Source organism: Myxine glutinosa, chromosome 10 (assembly GCF_964187855.1).
Source record: "Myxine glutinosa chromosome 10, kmMyxGlut1.1, whole genome shotgun sequence".
Taxonomy (NCBI): domain Eukaryota; kingdom Metazoa; phylum Chordata; class Myxini; order Myxiniformes; family Myxinidae; genus Myxine; species Myxine glutinosa.
The window spans coordinates 51,909,945-51,926,738 of NC_136270.1; the positions used below are offsets into that span (position 1 = coordinate 51,909,945).

Genomic DNA, 16,794 nt, shown 5'->3' on the forward strand with positions numbered 1-16,794 from the left:
CTACAACTACTACTACTGAAACTACTACTAACTACTATGACTACTACTACAACAACTACTACTACTACAACTACTACTACTACAACTACTACTACTACTACTACTACTACTACTATAACTACTACTGCAACTACTACTAACTACTATGATAACTACTACAACAACTACTACTACAAAACCTGGACTATAAATGGTGCACTTTGTAGGGTCTCCCCACAAGATACTTTGCTCTTATTTGTATAAATGTGTTATTTGGCGTTCTTTTTTTGGTGTTCTTGGGCGTTCTTTTACCTTCCCCTTATCTGTCTTGGTAGTGCTTTCTCTTCAAAATGCTCTTCCTTGTCTACTGTAGTTCAAACCATGGACTTGCAGAGATGAGGAATTGAGCGACATTAAACTGGGAACATATGTTTGCCTGAGCTTTCATGAGCTCTGAGCGCAAATCTCTATAGCCTTTCCAACAAAAGCACTACTACAACTACTACTACTGCAACTACTATGACTACTACTACTACAACTACTACTACAACTACTACTCCAACTACAACTACTACTACTACTACTACTACTACAACTACTACTACTGAAACTACTACTAACTACTATGACTACTACTACAACAACTACTACTACTACAACTACTACTACTGCAACTACTATGACTACTACTACTACTACAACTACTACTACAACTACTACTACAACTACTACTACTACTACTACAACTACTACTCCAACTACTACTACTACTACTACAACTACTACTACTGCAACTACTACTAACTACTATGACTACTACTACAACAACTACTACTACAACTACTACTACTGCAACTACTATGACTACTACTACTACTACTACTACTACTATTAATAATATTACTACCATTACACCTACTACAACTCCTACTACTACAACAACTACTGCTACTACAACTACTACTATTAATAAAATTACTACGACTACGACTACTACTGCTGCTGCTGTTCTCTTTCTGTGCTGCTTTTCCTGAAAATAATATTCAGTGACACAAAAGCAGCTCCATAGCAAGGCATACACTGGGGAGTTTGTCTTTGCCTTCCCAGCAGTAGGAATTTAGAATTTGTTGAGACTGGTGGCGATAACTCACCTACTCTTTGCAAAAGCCACCGTAGATAATTTAACGTTCACCAGGTAACTTTAGCAGACGGACACCCAGCTTACCATCCACGCACATTGCACATTGATGCCTCGCCCTGCCCATGAAGCACCGATCTGAGTGTTGGATATTGAGCCAGACGTTTGCATTTTACCTGTGGAGGTGACGTACATATTGTACATTAAAAATATGTTAAAATGGTGATAGTCTGGATCTACCTGGTAAAGAAAGATGATTGCAGCAGGGGGCGCCGTAAGCAAAATCCTTGCATCTTGAAGTTCAAACAGCATGGAAAAGATTCACAACTGGAAGAAAAGGAAATCAAGGATACAATTCCAATTCTCACATTTTTGGAAACTCATACAACAATTACTTTGCTATTGAAACAATTTTGTTGCTGCATTTATTCATGCATTTGGTTTTGAAGATCTACAATTTAGAGGAAACTTTTGTGACAGACCAACTGAATTAGGTAAATGGCAAATCACCTCCTCAACTATTGTTCTCTCCCCAGGTGAAATGAGGCTTGTAATTAAACTCACCTATCTGTGGTGCACTGGATAACTGTGATTGAAACAAATTATACCATAAGGTCAAACCTACAGATGTAACTGGAGGAAGATGGAGAACAGGATTTGGGTGATAGATTGAGCCATTGAGGGATTGCCCCATAAAAGACTGTTGTACGAGTTGAAATGTATATAGAGGTTCTGAGTCTGGGAGGTCGGTGGTTCAAATCCCAGCTGAGGCATACCAAAGGATTTATTTTATTTTTAAATGGTGCGTGCTGCTTCCTTGCTTGATGCTTAGCATTGAACAGGATTAGCGTGGATCTGCTGGCTACTCTCACCTCACCACACATCACTACTGGGGCACAGGCAGGTTTTAACTTAGCATCAGGTATGTTAGATCAGGTCATTGAAAGGATCACACCATGCCTCACCATTCTATATTCCTTATAATAAAATGTACTTTTGTAAGGATGTCGTGGGGGTGGGGTAATATCACAAGTCACAAAACCCCTTGGGGGGTGGGGGGGGGATATTGACTTGTAATAACATTAATCTTATGCTATTATCATTTGTGTTATTACTTTTGGTATTAGAAGCGGCCTTGAAAAATGCCACGGAAGGGGCAGGAAGGGTCATGTTATTACCGCTGTTGGGTATATGGATTACAGTAGGTCTACGCTCAGGTCCGTTTAAATGTAGATTGCCTCATGGATGTCAGGATTCCTCCGAATTTTTTTCAGTTTAGCGTTAAACAGCAGTAGCGACTGTTTAAGAAGGTAGTCATACGTGTTTGTGGTTTATAAAATTTTTATCTCTGGTAGGGGCCGTTGCTCTCATGAAAACACCACGATATGCTCTATTTATATGCGTGAACATGGCGTTTGGCCAAGGAGGAAAAACCCCTTGGGGAGTGTGGATATTATTAGTATTAATATTGATTTGCAATAAAAAAAATATTGTGCTATTATCCATGTCTTTGTTATTACTTTTGTTATTAGAAGCGGCCTTGGAAAAACACCACTATGAAGCTATCTTAACATGGATATACACCTTAACACGCAACCCCCTTGGTGGGGATAAACCCCCTTGGGGAAAGGGGGGAGTTAAATAGCTACAACCTCCTTCGTGGGACCCTAGGTATCCCTGTCAAGTTTTGTTGCGATTGGATAAGTAGCGATCAAATGCATCGCGATCATAAAAAAAATCAGTCAAACAGGCATACAGGCAACAAATCGTGTATTTTAGTATGATTGAGCACAGACAAACAACACTGGGAAGGCAATGGCAAACAACTCAAAATAACTCTTGCCAAGAAACTACTTAGTTTTACGTGTTCCTCCCCAAACCCCGGTTACAGTGCACCTCAGAGTCTCGAGAATGAACGCGGCAGAAAGATTTGTTATTTTGAGTGTTCTAATAAACCATGGTAGAACCACACCAATGCCATTGTAAAACAAAACAAGCAATTGTATTAAGAACTCTCACATACACAATAACAACACTATTCAATAAAGTACAATGAAAATGTCACTTGCATCAAATGAACAATACATATGATGGTACCATCATTCCCCAATGCTCTCAAAGCAATAAACTCACGACACGCCAAACGTGATTGGAATGTAACACTCCCCAAAGTCTGTGCATTAATCCCCACGCTGGTTGAAGCCGTGCAGAACGATGAGAACAACAGGCAGGTATCGGCACGGCAGTGGACGAGGAGTTACGAGGTGAGAGGTCGATATGGGAATTGAGCCAATATGGAAACCAACGGCGATCAACTCAACGATGTCGATATGGGAATCTCAATGACAAAACAAGATGCACCGAGCGGACGACCTCTTCGAGGACAAAATGGCGAATCAGCCTGCAATGGAGACTCTTGCTTTCCCACCAACAATAGCTCACACTTGGTAATAAAACCTGAGACGCAGGTTTAATTGCAATCGTAATATAGGACGATGTCACGGGCAATCCCTTTCACGGGAAGCCTCAACTCATTCGCGACCAATATCAAAAAAGTCTGCTCTCAGCCTCGATGTGATTCCTGGCTGTCTCCTCCTCTCCCTGCCGATCTTCTCCTCTCTTCCTGCCGACTTTTTCTTTCTCCTCTTCCGGCCTCTTTGCCGCGTCTTCCTTTTTCCTTCACAAACGTTTCTTTTTACCTTTTACTAAAGTCATCTCCATTTCACACAAAAATCTTAACAACAATATTAACTGAAACTAAAAATCCTACAAGTATATAATCTATCTATAATTCCAGTAATCTCTGTCTGTACGTTTGTACGTTTGTACGTTTGTACGTTTGTCTGTGACCGCTGTTTCTCGACAACCACGGGTCCGATATACTTTAAACTTGCCAGGTATATTGCTGGGGACCCGAGGATGTGCCTTTTCAAGGTTTGAAATTAATCGGACAAGTACTTACCGAGCTATGGCGATTTAGCCGTTCGCCGTTCGCTTTGGCGTTGCGAATGGACCAAACCATTGCATGTAAATAGAGGGGGGGGATTGTCACCACTCGCAAGCCGTTCGCTTTGGACCAAACCATTTCATGTAAATAGAGGGGGGGGATATAATTTTAGATATAGATATAGTACGGGCATGCCCTAGTAACAACAAAGGCAGAAGTGACAGATCCGTAACAATAGGCAGCACTAATGCTCCGGGAGAGTATATGGTACAGGTTGTTTTTTTTAGGTTAACGCTTTAAGAAGCTTGAATATTGATGTTTCACTGAGAACTTCCTACTGTTGTGTAAAGCATTCTTGCAAGGTGGTGATTTTTTTTTTTGAATGAATATCACAATATCCTACAAGTCAGTAATGACTACCAAACTATTAAAATACCAGTCAGTACCAGTCAGGAGTAATAGCATACCAAAATGGCAACCCCCAACCCCAACAATCATGTGAACTTGACACAAAGGTCGCTATCCACACCATGCACAAACAATGCTGTATTTACCCAATACTAGCCCTCAGGGTGCGACGATCTTTCATCATTCCTCATGCTCAATTCCACTCCCTTTCTTGTTCCACAGCTTGCATGGTTCCGATGAGTTTTTGAGTTTTGTGCTTCACACCGTCACACCAAGTCACTTTCTTATTGTGGTGGTGGGGAGAAGATTTTAGGTAATGAGCTTCTGGTGTTGGAGGGAAGATTTTAGTTATGAGCTTTTGGTGTTGGAGAGAAGATTTTAGGTAATGAGCTTCTGGAGTTGGAGAGAAAATTTTAGGTAATGAGTTTCTGGTGTTGGAGAGAAGATTTTAGGTAATGAGTTTCTGGTGTTGGAGAGAAGATTTTAGGTAATGAGCTTCTGGTGTTGGAGAGAAGATTTTAGGTAATGAGCTTCTGGAGTTGGAGAGAAAATTTTAGGTAATGAGTTTCTAGTGTTGGAGAGAAGATTTTAGGTAATGAGCTTTTGGTGTTGGAGAGAAGATTTTAGGTAATGAGCTTTTGGTGTTGGAGAGAAGATTTTAGGTAATGAGCTTTTGGTGTTGGAGAGAAGATTTTAGGTAATGAGTTTCTGGTGTTGGAGAGAAGATTTTAGGTAATGAGCTTTTGGTGTTGGAGAGAAGATTTTAGGTAATGAGCTTTTGGTGTTGGAGAGAAGATTTTAGGAAATGAGCTTTTGGTGTTGGAGAGAAGATTTTAGGTAATGAGCTTCTGGTGCTGGAGAGAAAATTTTAGGTAATGAGTTTCTGGTGTTGGAGAGAAGATTTTAGGTAATGAGCTTCTGGTGTTGGAGAGAAGATTTTAGGTAATGAGCTTCTGGTGTTGGAGAGAAGATTTTAGGTAATAAACTTCTGGTATTGGAGAGAAAATTTTAGGTAATGTACTTCTGGTGTTGGAAAGAATATTTTAGGTAATGAGCTTCTGGTGTTGGAGAGAAGATTTTAGGTAATGTGTTTCTGGTGTTGGAAAGAAGATTTTAGGTAATGTGTTTCTGGTGTTGGAAAGAATATTTTAGGTAATGAGCTTCTGGTGTTGGAGAGAAGATTTTAGGTAATGTGTTTCTGGTGTTGGAAAGAATATTTTAGGTAATGTGTTTCTGGTGTTGGAAAGAATATTTTAGGGAATGAGCTTCTTGTGTTGGAGAGAAAATTTTAGGTAATGTACTTCTGGTGTTGGAAAGAATATTTTAGGTAATGAGCTTCTGGTGTTGGAGAGAAGATTTTAGGTAATGTGTTTCTGGTGTTGGAAAGAATATTTTAGGTAATGTGTTTCTGGTGTTGGAAAGAATATTTTAGGTAATGTGTTTCTTGTGTTGGAGAGAAAATTTTAGGTAATGTACTTCTGGTGTTGGAAAGAATATTTTAGGTAATGAGCTTCTGGTGTTGGAGAGAAGATTTTAGGTAATGTGTTTCTGGTGTTGGAAAGAATATTTTAGGTAATGTGTTTCTGGTGTTGGAAAGAATATTTTAGGGAATGAGCTTCTTGTGTTGGAGAGAATATTTTAGGTAATGTACTTCTGGTGTTGGAAAGAATATTTTAGGTAATGAGCTTCTGGTGTTGGAGAGAAGATTTTAGGTAATGTGTTTCTGGTGTTGGAAAGAATATTTTAGGTAATGTGTTTCTGGTGTTGGAAAGAATATTTTAGGGAATGAGCTTCTGGTGTTGGAGAGAAGATTTTAGGTAATGAACTTCTGGTGTAGGAGAGAAGATTTTAAGTAATGAGCTTCTTGTGTTGGAGAGAAGATTTTAGGTAATGAACTTCTGGTGTTGGAGAGAAGATTTTAAGTAATGAACTTCTGGTGTTGGAGAGAAGATTTTAGGTAATGAACTTCTGGTGTTGGAGAGAAGATTTTAGGTAATGAACTTCTGGTGTTGGAGAGAAGATTTTAAGTAATGAACTTTGGGTTTTGGAGAGAAGATTTTAATTAATGAACTTCTGGTTCTGGAGAGAAGATTTTAGGTAATGAGCTTCTTCTTCCACCTTCCACACTCTTCCACACTTTCCACATTCGATCGAATTCTTCCCTCCAGGTCTTCAGGACAGCTGTTCACCACCATCTCAGGTCATCCCCCATCCAAAGACATGATCTTTTGTGCACACGTTAAACCAGCCCCAACTACTCCCAAAATTTTCCTTATCATATTGTTACCTTTTTCAATCGGCTCGTTTTGGTTGTGACTTGACCCATTCAGGTTGTGACTTGACCTCAGAGATTTGAGACTTGACTTGAGACTCCCTTGCATTCTCTCTTACCCCTCATCGTTACCTACATCCCTTGTTTATCCGTCTCCATCTACCTTCTCCCTCCACCATGCTGTCGGCGTTTTCCCATTTTTTTTTTTGTATACAAGATCGAGGCTCATGTAAGAGCTAACATTGATCACAAAAAGACAAACTGACACATAAAACATAAAACATATGATAAAGGGAGCGGGAGAACAAGATGGAGAGCAGGGACATCAGGAGATCTGTGGGAGGGAGAGGGGTTGGGGGGAGGAGGCATGGGAAGGGGTGGGGGTGGGAGAGGTAAAAAAAACAACACATGGACACTGCTCGGATTTCCAGGAAAGAAGTCGGTATTTCAAAAATGGGGATCTGGGGTGAATTAACTGGGGTAGAAAAGATCAAGGTTTGGATGGGGGAAGATAAGAGATGGTGGTGAACAGCTGTTTTAAAGACCTGGTGGGAGGAGTGGGATTTAAGAGAGTGGGGGAGTTTGTTCCAGAGGCGGGAGAAATGAGGAATGAGTCGCATCCTTTCTCCTGCTATTCCCTTCGTCGCTGTGTCCTAGCTCTTCCATGAGCCTAGACCACCTATAAAAAGGGTAAGAATCCATGAGAAGTTGTGTGGCCAGTTGGGCGTTAAACCCTTGAGGCTTAAAGGTTTCTTTTGAGTTTTCTTGTAATCAAGGAATTTGGGAGACAAACATAGCTGTGCACCACCGGTATTCCCAAGAGCAATCAGTAAACAGGAAATTGGCATCTAGGATAAGTAAGGATGAGGTAGGGCAGGCTGCAGATCCCAAGACTCAGAGAAAAGTATCTTGGCAAGGTGTGACCAGTTTTTGGATTGTTTTCATCGAGAAAATTGTCTTTCTTTATTTCAATCAACAATTCAATACAAAAAAGGGAGTCGGTCTTGTAAAAGAGCTTTTGCAATCGCACGGTAGAAGATGAAAGCTGTGTTCATGTTTTTTTTTCTACGAATGAAGTGTCTGGCTGGAGAATCAGAGGGGAAGAAGATGATTGTAGAGGTGTGTGTGGTCATAACGCCCCGCCTTATTTTCTCGCTCCTCCCCTGGACGGGGCCACTCAGATGTCGCATGTTGTGAGGATATGGGTGGGACGCACAGTCAGTCAACTTTGCACTTTTTGGCTCCCACATTCGGCACTGTCGACTTCACGGCCATCTCGGCAGTTCTCCTTTGTGGAGGAGTCACGGTCCATATAAAAAGAAGTGTATACACACCTAGCTTCTGCTGTTCGAACGCAGCATTAAGGTAACGCATGCCTGATTTCGTACCTTACCATAGTTTGCCCTAACTTTGTTTGTGTTAAAATGTTTCAACTTATTAGTACCATGGGTATGCGAAAGGAGTGTCATGATCAATTCCGGTATTTGTGAGGGGCCTGGATGGGTTGTTTTCCAGGCGCACTCATTATACATGACCACAAACCTCCCAAATGCACTAACTTGAAGTTATTTGAATAAAGTATTGATTCCTTCCAGACTTACCTGCCCAGTTTTCTCCGCATTGTCCTTTGCAATGGCTCGCAATTGTTTATCAATAAAATCGTCTGATCTTTGGAAACCGTACGTTGAATTGTCTCCTGAGTTCTTACAGTGGGCTTTTTACTTGATTTTAACTAGAACAAGTAATTTAAAAAACATTTTGCTAATGTAAAAGGATGTTGTGATGGTATGTCAAAGAGTATGTAAACAAGGTAGGGATGGTCACAATAAATTTCATGTGGAACCATCCCTACATCCTTCTTGGAATAACGTTTGTTGCCCACACTTGGGAATTCAGGTCGCAACATTTTGTGACTTGCGATGTAACTCGGACTTGACGAAATTGACTTGAGACTCTGACTTGAGACTTGGTGTCTCGGGAGTGGAAACCACCAGTCTTACCAATGTAGAAAGAACAATTTTATTAAAACCACTCGGCGCGCTCCGCGCACCTCACCGCACGTCGTTTCAGAGGGGTAGGCATCTTTGACCATTTCGGTGTCTTTTGGGTCTTCATGGTGTTTTGGGTCTTCGGGGTGTTTTGGGTCTTCGGGGTGTTTTGGGTCTTTGGGGTGTTTTGGGTCTTCGGGGTGTTTTGGGTCTTCGGGGTGTTTTTGGTCTACGGGGTGTTTTGGGTCTTCGGGGTGTTTTGGGTCTTCAGGGTGTTTTGGGTCTTCGGGGTGCTTTGGGTCTTCAGGGCGTTTTGGGTCTTCGGGGTGTTTTGGGGTCATTTGGGTTTTTGGGTATTCAGGGTCTTTTTGAGCCTTGGGGCCTTGAAGGGTATTTTGGGTCTTTGGGGTCTTTGGAGGTCTTCAGGGTATGTTGGGTCTTTGGGGGTCATGGTGGTCTGAAGGGTCTTGGGGGAATTAAAGGGTCGTCAAAGGTCTGAGGGGTCTCAGCAGTCTTAACGCAATTAAGAGGGTGGTAATTTTATTTGAAGAAGAAGAAGACGTTTTCGTCGCATATAAACATACATACATACATACATACATACATACATACATACATATATACATACATACATACATACATACATATATACATACATACATACATACCGAACCATATACATTTGCTCTATTATATAAGAATATAATAAGATTATAATAAGAGGTCATCGACATCAGTGTCAAATTGGGGAAACTTGGCCCCGCAGACACGTCCAGACTGGTTAAAATGATTTTGTGACGATTTAAATGTCATTTGACTTGGATTATTTAAACTTCGTCAATAATTGTAAATTATATCACGCCCACAATTGAAGATAAAAAGTTATACATTTCATTGCTACAAGTGAAACCTGACCTCAAAGACTTGAGACTTGCTTTGAGACAACCTCAAAGACTTCAGACTTGCTTTGATACTTGCTTTGAGACTTGACCTCAAAGACTTGAGATTTGACTTAAGACTAGCTTTTAGACTTGACCTCAAAGACTTGAGACTTGACCTTAAAAACTTGAGGCTTGACTTGAGACTTGCTTTAAGATGACCTCAAAGACTTGTGACTTGCTTTGAGACTTAACATCAAAGACTTGAGACTTGACTTGAGACTTGAGTTTGAGACTTCACCTCAAAGACTTGAGACTTGACCTCAAAGACTTGAGACTTGACCTCAAAGACTTGAGGCTTGACTTGAGACTTGCTTTGAGACTTGACCTCAAAGACTTGAGACTTGCTTTGAGACTTGACCTCAAAGACTTGAAACTTGACCTCAAAGACTTGAGACTTGACTTGAGACTTGCTTGGAGAGTTGACCTCAAAGACTTGAGACTTGCTTTGAGACTTGACCTCAAAGACGTGAGACTTGCTTTGAGACTTGACCTCAAAGTCTTGAGACTGATTCGCCTGATTATATGTTTCTTATAACACTATTATGTTTCTATATGCAAGTAAACTAGAACGGCACTCAGCAGAGAGCATACCTCCACCAGAATAAACAGTTTATATACCAAATACACCAGATATATTGTATACCACTGATAGGTCAGATCTGGATCTGACATGAGCCAAAATCTAATCAGCTTGTTCTTGTCATCTACCCAACTCATCCACCAAGTTTTGTAACAAGTCATCCACAACGTTTTGAGATATCGTGCTGCTGTATATATCGTTTTTTGGCCTTATAACTCACAATGGTGAAGAATCACTTTTTAAAATTCTCTGATCCAGATTCAGATTCGAATCTTCACCAACATCGAATCATTTCGTGCGTGTCACACACCCAACCTCCTCACCAAATTTCGTGAGAATTTGTCCACAACCTTTTGAGATATTTTATTCACAGACAGACAGACACAGACTTCAGTGATGGATATAATAATTAAAATCTCCCTTCCCGTTCCACATTGAATTATTTGATTCTACGTGTAAACAATTTAAACATAAGCTGATGTTATTGACTAGTCTCATGTACATATTGTGTTCAAGTCGGTACACTAGATATGAGAAGTAAATTTAACATAAATATATTTTTGCTGGGAACAAAACAAAAAATGTCCACTGTATGAAGTTGAACTTCAGAACATTAAGTTAAAGCAAAAACATTAAGTTAATGAAAAACATTAAGTTAAAGAAAAACATTAAGTTAAGGAAAAACATTAAGTTAAAGAAAAACATTAAGTTAAGGAAAAACATTAAGTTAAAGAAAAACATTAAGTTAAGGAAAAACATTAAGTTAAAGAAAAACATTAAGTTAAAGAAAAACATTAAGTTAAGGAAAAACATTAAGTTAAGGAAAAACATTAAGTTAAAGAAAAACATTAAGTTAAGGAAAAACATTAAGTTAAAGAAAAACATTAAGTTAAGGAAAAACATTAAGTTAAAGAAAAACATTAAGTTAAAGAAAAACATTAAGTTAAGGAAAAACATTAAGTTAAAGAAAAACATTAAGTTAAGGAAAAACATTAAGTTAAAGAAAAACATTAAGTTAAGGAAAAACATTAAGTTAAAGAAAAACATTAAGTTAAGGAAAAACATATGGAAAACCTCTTGAGGAAAAACGTTAAGGAAAAATGTGAAGGAAAAACCTCTTGTTCATATGTGTGTTGTACCGTCCACCAAACAGTGATGACTCCATCTACATCTCGCTGTCTGATGATATGGACCAACTTCTATCTACTCATCCCAACTCTCTCTTCCTCATATGTGGTGATTTCAACTGTCATCATGCCAGTTGGCTGGGTGTGGGTACCTCTCTCACCAGCCATGGCTCCTCAGCAAAGGACTTCTGCGACTCACTGGGACTGACACAATCTGTCAATTTCCCGACCCGGATCTCAGTCAACGGAACATCTTCTCTTCTGGACTTGGTTATGACTAACTTCCCTGAAAATGTCTGCTGCTCTTCTTCTGCTCCGATCGGATCATCTGATCATGTCCTTGTTAAAGTGGACATCTCTCTGACCATCCTCAGGGAGCCTGCTCAGCGTCGACGAGTCTGGCATTTCACTCAGGCCAACTGGCACGGTCTTCAAGCAGCCATCAATCATCTGGACTGGTCTCCCATCTCTACCACCTCTGACATCAACTCATCCTGGGAATTCTTCCAAAGTAAATTGCTCTCTCTCATGCACAGATTTATCCCATCTCGTCTTCAGTTGTCATACCCTTCCTCCCGTCCATGGTACACGGAATCTTGTGGTGAGGCTGTTGCCCAGAAACAACTTGCCTTCGTCTCCTGGAAAGCAAATCCAACAGAAGGAAATCTCATTTCCTTTCACAAAGCCCGAAACAAGTGTGTGTCCACCCTCAGGAGAGCCAGGAAACAATATCTCTCCGTTCTCAAGAACGAACTCTCTTATCTGTCTCCCTCTTCCAAATCCTGGTGGCGTCTGGTCAAATCCGTTTCTGGTGTTTGTTCCCCCTCCATCCCCTCCCTTACCTCAAATGGCTAAACAGCTGACTCCGCACGTGAAAAAGCTGAATGCCTCAACTCTGTGTTTGCGTCTAAATCTTGTGTCCCAAACCCATCCCTCTCTGTACCCACCATACCCAGTCGTACCCTGCTGCTCCTGGACTCCGTGTCCTTTCCTCCTGACAAGGTGGAAAAGTTTCTGTCAACCCTCGACTCTGATTCTGCAACTCGACCCGACGGCATCAGCCCACGGGTCCTAAAATCCTGCTCTGCTGCTCTATCTCACCCTCTCTCTGTTCTCTTCACCCTCTGTTTTGCTCAAGGTCAACTGCCATCTGCTTGGAAATCAGCCAACATCACTGCTTTGCACAAAAAAGGTGCAAAAACAGATCCTAGCAACTACAGACCAATCAGCCTTCTCCCAATTATCAGCAAAGTCATGGAATCCATCATTGCTTCGGATATGAAATCTTTCCCCTTCTCCAATGGCTTGATCTCTGATCATCAATTTGGTTTCAGACCAGGTCACTCTACTCTGGACATGCTGCTTCTGCTGTCTCAACAATGGATGGAGGTCCTCAATGCCAAACAGGAAATTAGAGCTGTCTCCCTCGACATATCACGTGCCTTCGACATGGTCTGGCACCCCGCTCTGCTCACCAAACTCTCCTCCTTTGGTATCCATGGAAATCTCCATGCATGGCTGGCGGACTTCCTCTCTAGTCGTCGTCAACGTGTGGCCCTGAATGGGTTTCTCTCATCTCCTCTTCCTGTCCAGGCTGGAGTTCCCCAAGGCAGTGTTCTGGGCCCTGTGCTTTTTCTGGTCTTCATCAATGATCTCTCTGACTCTCTCGAAAATCCTCTCTATCTCTTTGCTGATGACTCCACTCTCTGCCGCTCCATTCCTCTTCCCTCAGATCGGCAGTCTGCTGCCTCCTCACTCTCTGAAGACCTGGACAAAATCACAGACTGGTCAAACAAGTGGAACATGTCTTTCAATCCTGACAAATCTCACACTCTTACTATGCCTTTCCGAAAAGATCGACTGGACAACCCTCCCATCTACTTTCTCAACAATCCTCTCCAAGAAGTTCTGTCGCTCAAGATTTTGGGTCTCACTATCTGCCATGATCTTTCTTGGGAAAACCACATTTCCAAGCTGGCCTCCAAAGCCAGTCGCCGACTGGGCATCCTCCGTCGTGCGAAGTCCTTCCTCGGCACACCTGAGCTCCTCACCACATACAAGGCTTTCATCCGCAGCTCAATGGAATACTGTTCTCCCCTATGGGCCGGTGCTCCTGCCTCACACCTTGCTCGGCTTCACGCTGTTGAAACCAAAGCTTTCAGAATTATTGGAATCTCCCGCGATGAAGCTATCTCTGAGGGCCTTTCACTCACTCACCGCAGGCAGGTAGGTGGTCTTTCTGTCTTCTACCGACTCCTCTCCGGCCTTGCACCCCCAGCTCTCTCTGTGCTCTGTCCCCCAAATATTCCTACAGGTCGCACAAGATCTGCCAGCAACCCTCTGATGGTTAAACTGCCGAAATCTCGGCTCTCTGCTCACCTTCACTCTTTCATTCCTCTTTTCTCCCGCCTCTGGAACAAACTCCCTCACTCCCTTCAATCCCACTCCTCCCTCCAGGTTTTTAAAACAGCTGTTCACCACCATCTCTTATCTTCCCCCATCCAAAACCTTGATCTTTTCTACCCCCGCTAATTCACCCCAGATCCACCTTGTTTGAAATTCCAACTTCTTTCCTGGAAGTCCTGGCAGTGTCCATATGTTTTATACCTCTTCCACCGCCCCCTTCCCATGCCCCCCCCCCCAAAGCCCCCGCCCTCTCTCAGATCTCTCGATGTCTCCATGTCTCTCGGTCCCTGCTCTCAAATGTTGTGTTTGTGTCCTTCCCCCTCTCTCCCCATCTTGTCTACCGCTCCCGATGTTATATGTTTTATGTGTCGGTTTGTCTTTCTGTGTGATTAATGTTCGCTCTTTCACGAGCCTCGATCTTGTATACAAAAAAAAAAAAAAAACAAAAAAAAAAAACATTAAGTTAAAGAAAAACATTAAGTTAAGGAAAAACATTAAGTTAAGGAAAAACATTAAGTTAAAGAAAAACATTAGGTTAAGGAAAAACATTAAGTTAAAGAAAAACATTAAGTTAAAGAAAAACATTAAGTTAAAGAAAAACATTAGGTTAAGGAAAAACATTAAGTTAAAGAAAAACATTAAGTTAAAGAAAAACATTAAGTTAAGGAAAAACATTAAGTTAAAGAAAAACATTAAGTTAAAGAAAAACATTAAGTTAAGGAAAAACATTAAGTTAAAGAAAAACATTAAGTTAAAGAAAAACATTAAGTTAAGGAAAAACATTAAGTTAAGGAAAAACATTAAGTTAAGAAAAACATTAAGTTAAGGAAAAACATTAAGTTAAAGAAAAACGGTAAGTTAAAGAAAAACATTAGGTTAAGGAAAAACATTAAGTTAAAGAAAAACATTAAGTTAAAGAAAAACATTAAGTTAAAGAAAAACATTAAGTTAAAGAAAAACATTAGGTTAAGGAAAAACATTAAGTTAAAGAAAAACATTAAGTTAAAGAAAAACATTAAGTTAAAGAAAAACATTAGGTTAAGGAAAAACATTAAGTTAAAGAAAAACATTAAGTTAAATAAAAACATTAAGTTAAAGAAAAACATTAAGTTAAATAAAAACATTAAGTTAAGGAAAAACATTAAGTTAAGGAAAAACATTAAGTTAAAGAAAAACATTAAGTTAAAGAAAAACATTAAGTGAAAGAAAAACATTAAGTTAAAGAAAAACATTAAGTTAAAGAAAAACATTAAGTTAAGGAAAAACATTAGGTTAAGGAAAAACATTAAGTTAAAGAAAAACATTAAGTTAAAGAAAAACATTAAGTTAAGGAAAAACATTAAGTTAAAGAAAAACATTAAGTTAAAGAAAAACATTAAGTTAAGGAAAAACATTAAGTTAAAGAAAAACATTAAGTTAAAGAAAAACATTAAGTTAAAGAAAAACATTAAGTTAAAGAAAAACATTAAGTTAAGGAAAAACATTAAGTTAAAGAAAAACATTAAGTTAAAGAAAAACATTAAGTTAAAGAGAAACATTAGGTTAAGGAAAAACATTAAGTTAAAGAAAAACATTAAGTTAAAGAAAAACATTAAGTTAAAGAAAAACATTAGGTTAAGGAAAAACATTAAGTTAAAGAAAAACATTAAGTTAAAGAAAAACATTAAGTTAAAGAAAAACATTAAGTTAAAGAAAAACATTAAGTTAAAGAAAAACATTAAGTTAAAGAAAAACATTAAGTTAAAGAAAAACATTAAGTTAAAGAAAAACATTAAGTTAAGGAAAAACATTAAGTTAAAGAAAAACATTAAGTTAAAGAAAAACGTTAAGTTAAGGAAAAACATTAAGTTAAGGAAAAACATTAAGTTAAAGAAAAACATTAAGTTAAGGAAAAACATTAAGTTAAAGAAAAACATTAAGTTAAAGAAAAACATTAGGTTAAGGAAAAACATTAAGTTAAAGAAAAACATTAAGTTAAAGAAAAACATTAAGTTAAAGAAAAACATTAAGTTAAAGAAAAACATTAGGTTAAGGAAAAACATTAAGTTAAAGAAAAACATTAAGTTAAAGAAAAACATTAAGTTAAGGAAAAACATTAAGTTAAAGAAAAACATTAAGTTAAAGAAAAACATTAAGTTAAAGAAAAACATTAAGTTAAAGAAAAACATTAAGTTAAGGAAAAACATTAAGTTAAAGAAAAACATTAAGTTAAAGAAAAACATTAAGTTAAAGAAAAACATTAGGTTAAGGAAAAACATTAAGTTGAAGAAAAACATTAAGTTAAAGAAAAACATTAAGTTAAAGAAAAACATTAGGTTAAGGAAAAACATTAAGTTAAAGAAAAACATTAAGTTAAAGAAAAACATTAAGTTAAAGAAAAACATTAAGTTAAAGAAAAACATTAAGTTAAAGAAAAACATTAAGTTAAGTAGAAACATTGAATTAAAACTTAAGGCAAACAGTTTTTCCAAACATAAATTGCAATAAATTAAGCCATGTGTCTTAATTCCTTAATAGCTTGTACTCCAACTAGATTTAAGCAAATATGAGACTTTACACAAGTTGAAGTGATACCATGGTGACTTGAGACTTGACCTTAAAGACTTCAGACTTGACTTGAGACTTGACCTCAAAGACTTCAGACTTGACTAGAGACTTGCTTTAAGACTTGACCTCAAAGACTTGAGACTTGACTTGAGACTGACCTCACAGACTTGAGACTTGACCTCAAAGACTTGAGACTTGCTTGTAATTTGACCTCAAAGACTTTAGACTTGACTTGAGACTTGACCTCAAAGACTTTAGACTTGACCTCAAAGACTTTAGACTTGACTTGAGACTTGCTTTAAGACTTGACCTCAAAGACTTGAGACTTGACTTGAGACTTGACCTCAAAAACTTGAGACTTGACCTCAAAGACTTGAGACTTGCTTGTAACTTGACCTCAAAGACTTTAGACTTGACTTGAGACTTGACCTCAAAGACTTGAGGCTTGTTTGAGAGTTGGC

At 38.8% G+C, this 16,794-nt stretch overlaps 1 protein-coding gene across 2 annotated transcripts in view; it reads left to right on the forward strand.

Moving 5' to 3' along the window:
- The first annotated feature begins 7,919 nt into the window (after positions 1 to 7,919).
- The window catches only part of LOC137434537 (oxysterol-binding protein-related protein 6), a 195,996-nt gene continuing 187,121 nt past the window's right edge, over positions 7,920 to 16,794 (forward strand). The window contains exon 1 of one of the 2 annotated variants that reach the window (XR_013624726.1): positions 7,920 to 8,109. The gene's annotated coding sequence lies outside the window, so the exon portion shown is untranslated. The remainder of the gene's footprint in view (positions 8,110 to 16,794) is intronic. The other variant, XM_068127654.2, reaches the window with a different exon arrangement.